Below are 13,204 nucleotides of genomic sequence, written 5' to 3'. Positions count from 1 at the left end.
AGCTTTGAATTAACATGTACACACTACTGTATATAAAGTAGATAACCAACAAGGACCTACTGAAGAGCACAGGGAAGTATACTCAATATCTTGTAATAATGTATAATGGAAAAGAATCTGAAAAATGAAAAAAAATATATATATATCCATATCTGAATCACTTTGCTGTTCACCTGAAACTAACACAACATTGTAAATCAATGATACTTCAATAAAAAAAATTTTTAAGTGCTGTTTGTGTAATGAGTTTAAGGCTCTGAAAGGAATTAACCCCCAAATTCCCCCAGGTCCATGGAGTTTCCGTTGGGGCTGGAGAATCTTGTGAAGGATCTAAGGAGGCAAGTGCAGGAATAGCCCAGGAGTGAGGAAGGGAACAAAAGGAAGCCTCTCTCCTTCTGCTCTGTAAGGGGAACTCTCTCAACCCTTCACACTTCTTAGACTTGCTTCCTGTCAACTATTATAAAAGCAAATAATAGAGAGTAAATATGGAATCAGGTAGGGAGAAGATGACAAAAGTATGCTTAAAATAATTTCTTAAAAAAGACTAATGCAGACCTAAACCTAGGAATAGAAGTAAAATATTTTTAAAAGATTGAAATAAATTTGTAGGAAACAGAACAGATTAAGGGAGAAGAAAAATGATAGTTAAAAGTCACTAAAAAGAGCAAGTAGAGAAAAAAAATTTTGTTTAAATTCTTCTAAAATCAGATTCATTTCAGTATATTATATATGAAGGGGGAAAAAGTACAAAAAAAAATCACATCGACAGTAAGAGGAGTGTGGATAAAGTAAAACAAACAATCTAGGGAATTCCCTGGCCATCCAGTGGTTAGGATTCTGCGCTGCCACTGCAGGGGGCACAGGTTTGATCCCTGGTCAGGGAACTAAGATCCCACAAGCAATCTGCCAGCATGGCCAAAAAAATAAAAAATAAACAATCTATAATACATCCCTATATCTTTCTTTCTCTCTTGCTTTCTCTCTCTCTCTCTCTCTCTCTTTCCCCCTTTCTTTCTTTCTTTCTTTCTTCCTTCCTTCCTTCCTTCCTTCCTTCCTTCCTTCCATCAACAGTTGTGAATTTGTTAAAAAGAAAGAAAACAGCTAGAGACAGTTCAGTTTCTGAATGAGTCTGATATTCCCAGGAAACGGGGTCCTACTGCACCCTGGAACCAAGGGGTACTCTGAAACTGCCTTGGGACATCTGAAGGCTCATGGCTCTCTCATGGCTTCTTAGCTACTTGTGGAAGCAAGTACAGTCAGCGTCCCTGGTCCCGCATCTGCGGATAGGGAGGACCGACTATCCCATCCCATTTTATATAAAGGACTTGAGCATCCATGGATTTAGGTATCTGCAGGCACCCTGGAACCAATCCCCCACACGCCCCACCCCAGCGGATACCAAGGGGTGACTATATCTGACTTCTATAGCTGATCCAAGCATCACAACCTGGCCTCCAAAAACTTCTCCGAAGCTCTCCCCTCCCTCCTCTTCTTCCATACATCCTTATCAGAATAATAAATTATGTATCCAGTTAATAGATAACCTCCTGCACAAGATCACATAGGTAGGAAGTTGTAGAGCTGGAATACGAACCCAGCAATCTGAGACCAAAGCTTAAGTGCCAACTATTCAATTCTAGGCAGTCCTATAACTATGTTTAATACCTGTAACAGTACATTTTCCACACCTTATATAAGCCACCATTTCCACTTTTAGTCATTGGGGATTTTTTTTCCATAATTCACAACCTTCTGTCAAATAAAATCAAAAGCAACTTTAATTTCATCTCGAAATACTTCCTGTTTCTTCCTCTTCCTCTTCCTCTGCTCCTTTGAAACAAAAGCTGGTCCCTTGCTTTTCTTCTCTTTTATCTCTCTTTCTATTATAAAGGCAATGTGTATGCATTGTTGAAAAGCATACAAAATAAGAGGAAAATATCCCATCAAGTACAAACAACTAAAAATAAGACCCTGATAATGGTGTTATTCAAGTGCCTGAGTATAATTGTAGAGACTACATGATTTCAAAATCTTTTCTCCAGAACATAATGCTCATTTTTTTGAAGCAGTAATAAATGATTGTACTAGATCTATAACTAGAGTCACACATTCTTTTCTTTTTAATTAATTTTTATTGGTATGTGGTTGCTTTACAATGCTGTGTTAGCCTCCACTGCACAACAAAATGAATCAGCCATACACATACAGATATCCCCTCCCTTTTGGACTTCCCTCCCATTTAGGTTACCACAGTGCATTAGGTAGAGTTCCCTATGCTACACAGTATGTTCCCATCAGTTGTCTATTTTATACATAGTATCAATAATGTGTATGTGTCAATCCCAGTCTCCCAATTCCTCCCATCCCACCCCTTTCCCCCTTGGTATCCATACATTTGTTCTCTATGTCTGTAGAGTCACACTTTATTCATGGGACTGAAAACGAGCCATTCCAATTTGGTACTGCCGTAGTTTACCTTGAAGTGATAATACTGTGTTTTCTCTTAACTTCATTTATAATCATCCCATCTCATTTTACCAAAAAACAGTTGCATTGGAATCTTGCTGATAATCATTCTTTACATATATCTAATGGAATAAAACAAAAATAGAGTAAGCATGGTTTCAATACTGATATGCTAAGTGGTGTCTAACGCCTTGGTGTTCTTCTCTTTTCCTAAATGTATATATTACTCATTGATACTTCTGAGCCACCCGTAGAGAAGGTTGTTTAAAAATCATTACCAACATAAATTTTCATCCACAGACTCTACCTTTTACTTTCTCATACCACCTCATTTAAAGTCTTTTGTGTTTAAAAGTATGCAATAGCCCTAAAGGAAGGTATTATGTGTTTCATCTGTTGCTCCAAAAGAAGTGAAAAACTAGACTATTAACCCGCTGTGTAATCCCTGCACAGACTACAACGCCTTTCAGTGGGAAGTCAGGCTCTGCCAAGAGCAGGAAGATTGCAGTTTAAACATTACAGGGTCAAGTTCAACATTTGTTCCATTCACAGAACTCCCACTGACATCAATGAGCGTTTTGTGCAGAGTAGAATTTCTTCCTCAGTTAGATGATTTCTGTAATGCCTTCTATTTTTCCAGAACGTATTCCACAAAGAATGTAATAAAGAAAATACATGTAGTACTCCTCTTTTTTTTTTTTAGGTCTACACTTGATTTCAATAAAATGTCATCTACAAAAAAGCATTTTTCTTATAGTACATGATTTAAAAGGTAAATAAGACATTTTGCAGAGAATGGAAAGACTTTTAGATCATTCTAAACTCATCTGTTTGCCATTATATATATATATATATTTTTTTTTTGCCTGCAATATAAAAATCACAACTGAATTCAGTCAGAAGGCTTTGAATCTCTGAAATTTCAAGCCCTATGATATATCACTGACTGATTTGGAACATGGAGTTCTTAAGATTATTAGACCAACGTATGTGGAACTAAATATCAATTCCACAAATATTCCTAGGTAAATAAAGGCTGATAAACAGGAAAAGTGAAGGCACTGAATTTTATATAATGGTTGGAAGGATAGGCAGTCTATATTAGTGAAGAGTTTGAACACACAATGTAATTTTTTGTTGATAAGTAAAACAGTAACATCAATGAAAATAAAGTATTTTAATAAATGTATATTAATAATTTATAATTAGCCCATTGCTTACATGACTTATAATTTTAAGGGACCTTTAAGGGAAAAGAAAATGTTAGAATATTAAAATATTAAATTTAAGGGAAAGAGAATATTAGATTTTCTTTCTTTGCATAGCTATAGGAATTATCTGTAACATTTCTATCAGTTTGGGAAATTACACATTAATTTACATTAGGAATGAATTTCACCATAATTTAAGGTCATCTTTGACTTTTAAGATTTAAAAAGAAAATTTGAAGCTTCTTATAGACACAGAAATCTGGTGTGTGTTTTGCTAAATCTTCAGAAATATTTTAAAACAGATTGGATTCCAAAAATCATTAGTATTCTATAAAAAGCTTTGGCATGACACATTCATACATCACATAAGGGAGATGCTCCTATTTTTCTGTTGCTCAGGAAAGTTTTTTAAAAGGCAATCTGGGGAAGAAGAAAACTGATAGAAAGTAAAAACAAAATGGAAAACAAAATAGGCACTCTGGCTTATGCAATGACACCCTCCCTGTTATCTCTAACTATCGCCCAATTGCAACATTTTAGAATGAATTTTAGTTTCTACAGAGGTTCCATTCCTCCTACAAACTGTAACTATACCAAGCCTTTCAGAGAAACACGAGGTCACCCCAACTTACTACAACTTATTAATGGTGCACTCACCATTAATAAATGCAGTAAAAACTTCCGAGGAATTTAAACATGTATCAGATATCAACAGCATTTGTGGACCCAGTACTGGGCTGGGCTTTCACATGTGACATCTCATAAGGTAATTTAAAAGATACCAAGTTATGAAGTTTTAGGTTATTCTATAAGCTATATGGGAATTTCAGAAGGAATCAGTTGTTCCATGGTCTTAGGAATCAGAAAAGTCCCTGCTTATGAGTAACCATGATAAATAGACTGTCAATTCTTTTGTGGTATTTTGAGTTGAGGACTGTTCACCAGATGTGTGGGATGATGTGGCAGTTTTTAAATATGTCTGCAAATTCTTTGGCATTCCTCTAACCAAAAATGCAATCTATGAACTCTCTCCTTGAAAATGGGCTGGCTTTTTCTTCTGCTTCAACCATTCGAATACAGAGGAAATGACACTCATGAGAATTCCCAGGTGAGGGCATAAAAGGCAATGTGCTTCCACTTTGTTCACTGGAATACTGGCTTTTTTTTTTTTTTCTTTTTTTTTGAGGTACGTGGGCCTCTCACTGTTGTGGCCTCTCCCGTTGCAGAGCACAGGCTCCGGACGTGCAGGCTCAGCGGCCATGGCTCACGGGCCCAGCCGCTCTGCGGCATGTGGGATCTTACCGAACCGGGGCACGAACCCGTGTCCCCTGCATCGGCAGGCGGACTCTCAACCACTGCACCACCTGGGAAGCCCAATACTGGCTTTTGAAAACATCAGCTACCAAGTAAATTCTCTGTCTGCCCTGAGACCATTAAGTGTGAGAAAGATCAAATTCACCCACATGGAGAGGCCCTATGACTACATATAGGAATTGAGAAAGAGAGGGCTGCCTGGCCAGTCTCAAGCTGTTCCAGCCTTTCTTGCCATTCTGCCCTGCCCTGCCCCTGCCTCTCACTCCCCATTCTGGTACAGCTCCTGCCATCAACACATGAGAAACTGTGAGAGCCAGGACTGCCCAGACAAGCTCTTTCCCAAGCTTCCAACCCAGAGGAAATATGAGATACAATATGACGATTACTGCATTTAAGCCTGTGCATTTGGGGATGACACGTTGCATAGCAATAGTAACCAAAACAGATACAATTTTGTTTTAGTTTAAAACAATTTTTTGTATTGAAAAATTTCAAAGACATTCTAGAGTAGAGAGACTATACAATAAACTTTCATGTACATTACCCAGATTCAATACATTAAAATTTTTGCCACATTTGCTTCATCTGTTCCCTCTTTTTTTTTTCTTTGCTGAAATATTGTAAACTGCATCCCAGACACTGTGTCATGTCAAGTGTCATATGATGCTTTGGTATGAATACCTAAAAAAATAGACATTTTCTTACATAACCAATATGTCATTATCACACTTAACAAAATTAACAGTAATTCTCTGGCATCATCTAAAATCCAGACCATAATCAAATGTGCTGATGGCCTCAAAAATGTGTTTTTACAATTCTTAGAATAAGGATCCAAACAATGTCAACACACAGTATTTGGTTGCTGTGGCTCTTTGCCTCTTTTCTTCTAAAAGAGTCACTCCCTCTCCTCCCCTTTCCCTTCTGCCATTAACTAGTTGCAGAAACCAGATAAGTAGTCTGAGGAATGTTTGTTTTTTTGTGGTGTCCTTTAACTTGCTCCTTTATCCCCTGCAGTTCCTGTAAATGAACGTTGGATCAAAAGAATTGATTAGATTCAGAGTCAATTCCCCCCACTCCCAGGGACACCTGATAAGTGCTCTGTGCTTTGCAATGCATCACATCAGGAGGCACGCAATATCTGCTTGTTCTACTTTTAGAGATTCTAAGATTGATCAGTCATGTGCAGAGGGCCTTATTATCCCTCACGGTAAAGTTCTCATTCACCTTTCAACTAACAGTTTCATTCAATGGTGATTGTTGCCTGGGTCAAGTATTTCATCATTGCTACTGGGGTGTCACTGCTTCTAGGCCTTTTCAGTAGATAGTAGTAAGAAATATCTGTACTTGAAAAGGAAAAAATACTGATAGTAATATTTATAATTCAAATATGACATTGTAACAAGGTAATCCTGTAGGATTTTTTTTTTTTACTTAGGTTCTTTGACTTTCTTTTTGTTTCTCTTACACTGAAAACTTTGTTCCTAATGTCAACATAGTTACTTATTTGCATTAATCTATAGTATATTTTAAATAGTTTCAAAATAATAATAGCAATATTGCCTCTACCAAGTAGATACAGAATACAGTTTGTGATTTCTTTGTACCTCTATTTGTTCTTAGAATATGTTCTGGTAAGGTGTGCCCTTGAAATAATTACTTTTCTTGTATCATTTTAGTTGTGTCTTTTTGTGTTACTGACTTGATATTGCGTTCATTTGCTTCAATTCATTAATTTACTTTGGTTCAAGTTAGGTTTTTTTGTTTCAGTCTGTTTTGAATTTTTATAGATTGATTTAAATTTTTAAAATTTTCATTTTAGAATACGTGAAACATTTATATACATTATATGATCAAACTGTATAACAAGATTTATTCAGAGAAGTCGTTTCATTTCTTTTCCCACTACTCTGTCCATTCCTTTTTGAGATAGTCATTGTCAGATTGGGTTTGAGTGTTATGTTTTTAAAAGATTTTCATTTATTTATGCTATTTTGAGAGACTATGAGGGATGGCGATTAGGCTTTAGCCTGAGTTACTATAGGAATTCTTTGGATCATGACAGCTGTAGATTGAGGAAGAATTAGTCTTCAGATGAAGTGGTCTTCATAAAAACAAGTCATTTTTGCCTTTCTCTCCTCACGGCTTCCCTATCAAAGCCTTTTTTAAGTGGAGAAGTAGTTCTCTGCCTCTCTTCTTAATGGTCATTTGCCACATCTGCTGAAATGTGCATTACTAAGTTAAAAGATTTCTTTTTCTTAATGGCTAGAAAATAGAACTCATAATAGCGTTCCATTTTACATGTATATGTTTGCAAGAGGAAAACTAGTGACATGATATACCAAAATACTAATGTTAATTGTGAGGAGTGACATTTCAGATGATCTATTTTCATTTTTATTTTTATCTATATTTCCTAATTTTCTATAGTAATGATTACATACTTGAATAATATTAAAGGGACATGTGCTTCCCATTATACAAAAAGATTTTAAAAACAGCTTAAAAATGACTACATAAATTATTGTTAGGTATAGAATTTTTGTTTGGGATGATGAAAAAGTTCTAGAAATGGATTGTGGTAATGTCTGCACAACATTGTGAATGTACTTAATACAGTGAATTGTACTCTTAAAAATGGTTAAAATGGGCTTTCCTGGTAGGCAGTGGTTAAGAATCCACCTGCCAGTGCAGAAGACACGGGTTTGAGCCCTGGTCCGGGAAGGTCCCACATGCCACGGAGCAACTAACTCCGTGTGTCACGACTACTGAGCCTGTGCTCTAGAGCCCACGAGCCACAACTACTGAACCGGTGTGCCTAGAGCCCGTGCTCCACAACAAGAGAAGCTACTGCAGTGAGAAGCCTGTGCACCTCAATGAAGAGTAGCCCCTGCTCATCACAACTACAGAAAAGCTGCCACGCAGCAATGAAGACCCAATGCAGCAATAAATAAATAAATTAAAAAGAAGTTACTGATGAGATATATATATATATAATTATTATTATTATTATTTTTGTGTGTGTGTGTGGTATGCGGGCCTCTCACTGTTGTGGCCTCTTCCATTGCGGAGCACAGGCTCCGGACGCACGGGCTCAGCGGCCATGGCTCACGGGCCCCTGATGATATTTGAGCTAACAACTCAGTTGACAGGTCAGGCAGAAATGCTCACTATGTATACATTTGAAAAAAAATGGTTAAAATGGTAAGTTTTATGATATATATATTTTACTACAATAAAAAAAATAAAGCAGGGGCTTTCCTGGTGGCGCAGTGGTTGAGAGTCCGCCTGCCGATGCGGGGGACACGGGTTCGTGCCCCGGTCTGAGAAGATCCCACATGCCGCGGAGCGGCTGAGCCCGTGAGCCATGGCTGCTGAGCCTGCGCGTCCAGAGCCTGTGCTCCGCAAAATAAAGCAGGTAAAAAATTACTCCAGATGATCCCTAGTATTAAATTAAACTTACTAAATACCATGATCTTGCCTTACTTCAGTTATGTTCGGTAAACAGGTATCCAAAACATTATTACTTGCTTGGTGTCTAGGAATAATAAATATAAACATATTTATTGAGGGACTGAATAAGGATTTTACACACAATATGTCATTTAATATTCTCAAAAGTCCATGAGATAAGTACCATTATTATCTCCATTTTGAACGTGAAGTTAAGGCTCAGAAAGCTGAAGTCATTTGTAAAAGTCCACTCAGATAGTAAGTGGCAAAATCAAGGCTTGACTCGCGGTCTGTTTGACACCAAATCACTGCTCTTAACTACCAAGTTATAGCAGTTTGACTCTACTGGCTCTATATTGCCATATGGGACTTGCAACACAGCATCTTTGTGATTATAAAGTGTTTCAAAACTTTCCAGCTATGGGTTTACTTAAGAAGTCTCCCACATTTACTTTTAAGATTTTGTGTTTCTGCTATGTTTAAAATTGGTTAATTGAGCTTTCATGGAAATCATTGCCGTGATTATAATTATTTTTATAGTCATGTCAAATAATGATAATCATGGTACATTTACTCTATTTTAGCTAAAGAGAGAGTCAACAAGAAGGTACAATTTAGGATGCATCTTGAACACATTTTTCCAAGGTGGGGTCAGCAGCTTTCTGGAAATGCCAGAAGAAAAAAATCACATAATTATCTTTCTACACCCAGTACTTTCCGAGTCTCCAGGCTCTGGGGAGAGGACCAGGGTTCAGGTTAGGCCTGAATTTAAGACACACAGTCACAGATGGACCTAAAGATTATCATACTAAGTGAAATATGTCAGAAAGAGAAAGAAAAATACCTCATGATATCACTTATATGTAGAATCTGAAGACACAAATGAACATATCGATGAAACAGAAACAGACTCACAGATATAGAGAACAGACTTGTGGTTGCCAAGGGGGAGGGAGCATGGGGGAGAGAAGGATTAGGAGTTTGGGATTAGCAGATGCAAACTATTATATATAGGATGGACAAAAAACAAGGTCCTACTGTATAGCACAGAGAACTATATTCAACTATACTTCAATAAAATTAAAAAAAAAAAAAGAAAGAAAGAAAGCTTACACATTTGCCTTCCAGCTTGGAAGCTTCAAGTGTATTTTGTTAGTATATTCCCAGGGCAGCACACTGGTCCTAAGGCCCACTCCCTACTTCTTCCTCATACTCCAAAATCATCAGAAGTGAGGTCTGGTTAAGAGTTGGTAGAATTTGGGGCCCCTCCTTTTTTTTTTTTTTTTTTTTCAGGCATGGCTTAGAGCTCCTGCAGGGATCCTGGAACCAATCCATTCCTTTAGATGCCATTATGAATTTCAAATCTGAACACCAGTCCTGGATGGACTGTTAATAGCAGCACATTTCTTTGGGCCTTACAACTGGCCCTTTAGACACTGAAGGCTCAACTTTGGAATGCAGTAAGCTACCTAGGGTTTGAAGTGCAGACGAACAGCCACAAAATGAAAAAATGTCTCTACAAGGAGCCAGCTTATAGCTTTGCATTGTATTGACTTAATTTTCCCCAATAAAATTTAATTTATTTGTTTAAAAGAAGAAATGCTGTTTCTAGAACTGTTGAGACAAATGTAAATTTAAGAGCACTATAAGCTCACTTCTGAAAGAAGTGTGAAAAGCAATTAAAAATTATCAATATTAACAAAACTTTTAGAATGAGGATGAGAAAGTAAGGTTCATTCCAAGAATTTGTCCAGTCATGCAGAACTGAAGTCTGAGCATGCAAGTAACTCAGTTAATCAGGGTCAAAAATGGAGACTGAAACAGGCCTTTGAGGTATGGAAAGAATACATAAAAATTGGATGAACATTCAGAAACCAAAATACCCAGAGAACTGACCTTTTTGAAGTCCAAAAGATCTGACATTGAGAATATTTTCCACACTCTTGGTTAAGACTCTATGGAATGTTCTTCACACAAATTTCTACTGCCCATAAATATGCCTCAGCCATTGTGCAGATGCCCAGCATTAGACATTCTCCTTTGAAAAGAAAAGGTGTCTCCCACTGAAGGGCATGCATGAGGAATGATGCATCAGTGTCCATTTTCCTTGTTCATAGAGGAAAGCTGTGGAATAGAGAATCCAAAACAGAGGATAACCCCCAAGTAACTTATACTTTTGTTTGAAATGTACTTGTTAATTGTAAATCACTCCCTATTTTATCCTTATTTACCAGGATTTCTCAACTTTAAGACTACTGACCTTTTGGAACTGAAACTCTTTGCTGTGGGTACCCTGTGCATTATGTGATGTTACCAGCATCCCTGGCTTCTATCACTAGATGCCAGTTGTGACAACCAAAAATGTCCCCTGGGGAGGCAAAATCAATCCCAGTTGAAAAGCACTGATTTACACCAGTATCAAAACTAGTTTGTGGGCTTCCCTGGTGGCGCAGTGGTTGAGAGTCCGCCTGCCGATGCAGGGGACACGGGTTCGTGCCCCGGTCCGGGAAGATCCCACATGCCGCGGAGCGGCTGGGCCCGTGAGCCATGGCCGCTGAGCCTGCGCGTCCGGAGCCTGTGCTCCGCAACGGGAGAGGCCAGAGCAGTGAGAGGCCCACGTACAGAAAAAAACAAAAAACAAAAAACTAGTTTGTTATTTCTGCTGGCACATACCAGCTAGATGGGAGGGAAAGTGGTATAAGAGACTACAAGAAGAAGCTGGCCCAGGAAAAAGAAAATTTATTGCAGATAATTTGCAGTGTAGATAATCAACATGTAATTTATGGAAATTAAATATAAGGCTGGGACCAACTCATTAGAACCAAGGTTCTCAACTGGTACACAGTGAATGATTAAGCTTGATATAAATACCAGACTTAGTTATAACCACCTTCCGGCTGCCAGACCCCAGCCACTGAAGATCAAATCAGTATTCCTTTTATAGAACTGAATTACTTGATACACATTGTGCAATGAGAGCTTGCTTGTTTTTCATTCATTGACAGCTGGTCTAGCAGAAGGGCTGCCAGATGCTTGGGTCATGCAACCAAATCTCAAAAAGCAGATTGGGCCTGAGAAGATATAGAGGTGATGAGAAGGGATTTTAAGAAAGAAGTAGTAATCACTTCTAACTTAAACATAAATTTGATGGTGTTGCTGACACATTTACGCAAAATATGGTTTAGTCTCTTTTACATGCCTTGTATATATTTTATGGACAAAATCTTATTTCTATCGGAAAGACTTAAGCAGGACGGTATATGAGTTAGTACTCTGAAGACCAGTACTACAAAATACAGGCTAAACCTCCTCAGGCTTCCTAATCACTACCTCCCCCAAGGATACCGCTCGACTGATTCTTAACAGTATAGATAACTTTTGCCTGTTTTTGTGATGTATTTAAGTGGAATAATATAATGTGTGTTATTTTGTGTCTGGCTTCTCTCACTCGACATTATTTTGTGAAATTCATCCAGGTTGTTGTGTGTAACTGTAATTTGTTTTTTGTGTTTTATTGGCTGCATTTGGGTCTTCTTTGCTGCACGCGGGCTTTTCTCTAGTTGCGGCAAGCAAGGGCTACTCTTCGTTGTGGTGTGAAGGCTTCTCATTGCGGTGGCTTCTCTTGTTGCGGTGCACGGGCTCTAGGTGTGTGGACTTCAGTAGTTGTGGCATTTGGGCTCAGTAGTTCTGGCTCACTGGCTCTAGAGCTCAGGCTCAGTAGTTGTGGCACACGGGCTTCGCTGCTCCGCGGCATGTGGGATCTTCCTGGACCAGGGCTCGAACCATGTCCCCTGCATTGACAGGCGGATCTTAACCACTGCACCGCCAGAGAAACCCTGTTCTTTTCATTGCTATGTATTATGTCAATGAGTTAATACACCACAATTAATTTCTCTACTGTTTGGTTGTTTCCAGTTTGGGATTATTAAAAATAGAGATTCTATGAACATAACACAGGCTAGAAAAGGTACATTTTTAAGGAGACTACATGTTAATGCATTTCTTCTTGTTCTTCCATTAATCACACTGACTGGGTCCTGAACTCTGTTGTGTGTGAAGCATTTAACAAAATGTTGTACAGATGTGCCTGTGGATTGGGAAAAAGTTTACTCAGTTGTACTTGTATCAGGTTCAACAACCATACTCTTTGCATGTTCAGCAACAGATTTCTATCTACTTAATCACCTAGAGACAAAGCTAGGCTTAAGAGATATGTCTTAACATATCAAGGGGTGGATCCTTGAATCTGAGTGTATGCAACAATTTTAACAGCTAATTTAATGAAGACCTCTGAAAAAGGCATTTATTGTACACCTAACACAGTACCTGGCACAAAGAAAGCACATATTTATTGAATGAATGACTAGATGAATGGATGGATGCCAAAGTGGGACAAAGTCAACATAGTTAGTAAGAAAAAAATGTTACTTAAGAAAATTATAATAGTAACAGTGTAAAGTAGTTTGCCCAAGAAAGAAAGCCAGAAAATGGGTGAGCTGGGTTCTGAGCTCAGGCTGTCCAACTTCAAAGCATTTTACCTCTAAACCAGGTAAAATGATCAGAAAAGAAAGGCTAATAAGGATGAATATAAATTCCCAAATTTAAGAGGAAAAAATAAATTGTACAAGTGCAGAATTGTGTGCTGCTAAGAGCCACAGTTCATATAAGAGACCCGATGGCTTTGGTTGACCACAGTCTCAGCTGAGCCCACAATGTAATGCACTACTAAGAAAGTGACTGCTGTCTGAGGCTACATTAAT

The sequence above is a fragment of the Lagenorhynchus albirostris genome, chromosome 3 (genome assembly GCF_949774975.1).
Source record: "Lagenorhynchus albirostris chromosome 3, mLagAlb1.1, whole genome shotgun sequence".
In the NCBI taxonomy this organism is placed as follows: domain Eukaryota; kingdom Metazoa; phylum Chordata; class Mammalia; order Artiodactyla; family Delphinidae; genus Lagenorhynchus; species Lagenorhynchus albirostris.
The sequence above is the reverse complement of the archived record's forward strand: the minus strand, read 5'-3'. Positions refer to the sequence as shown.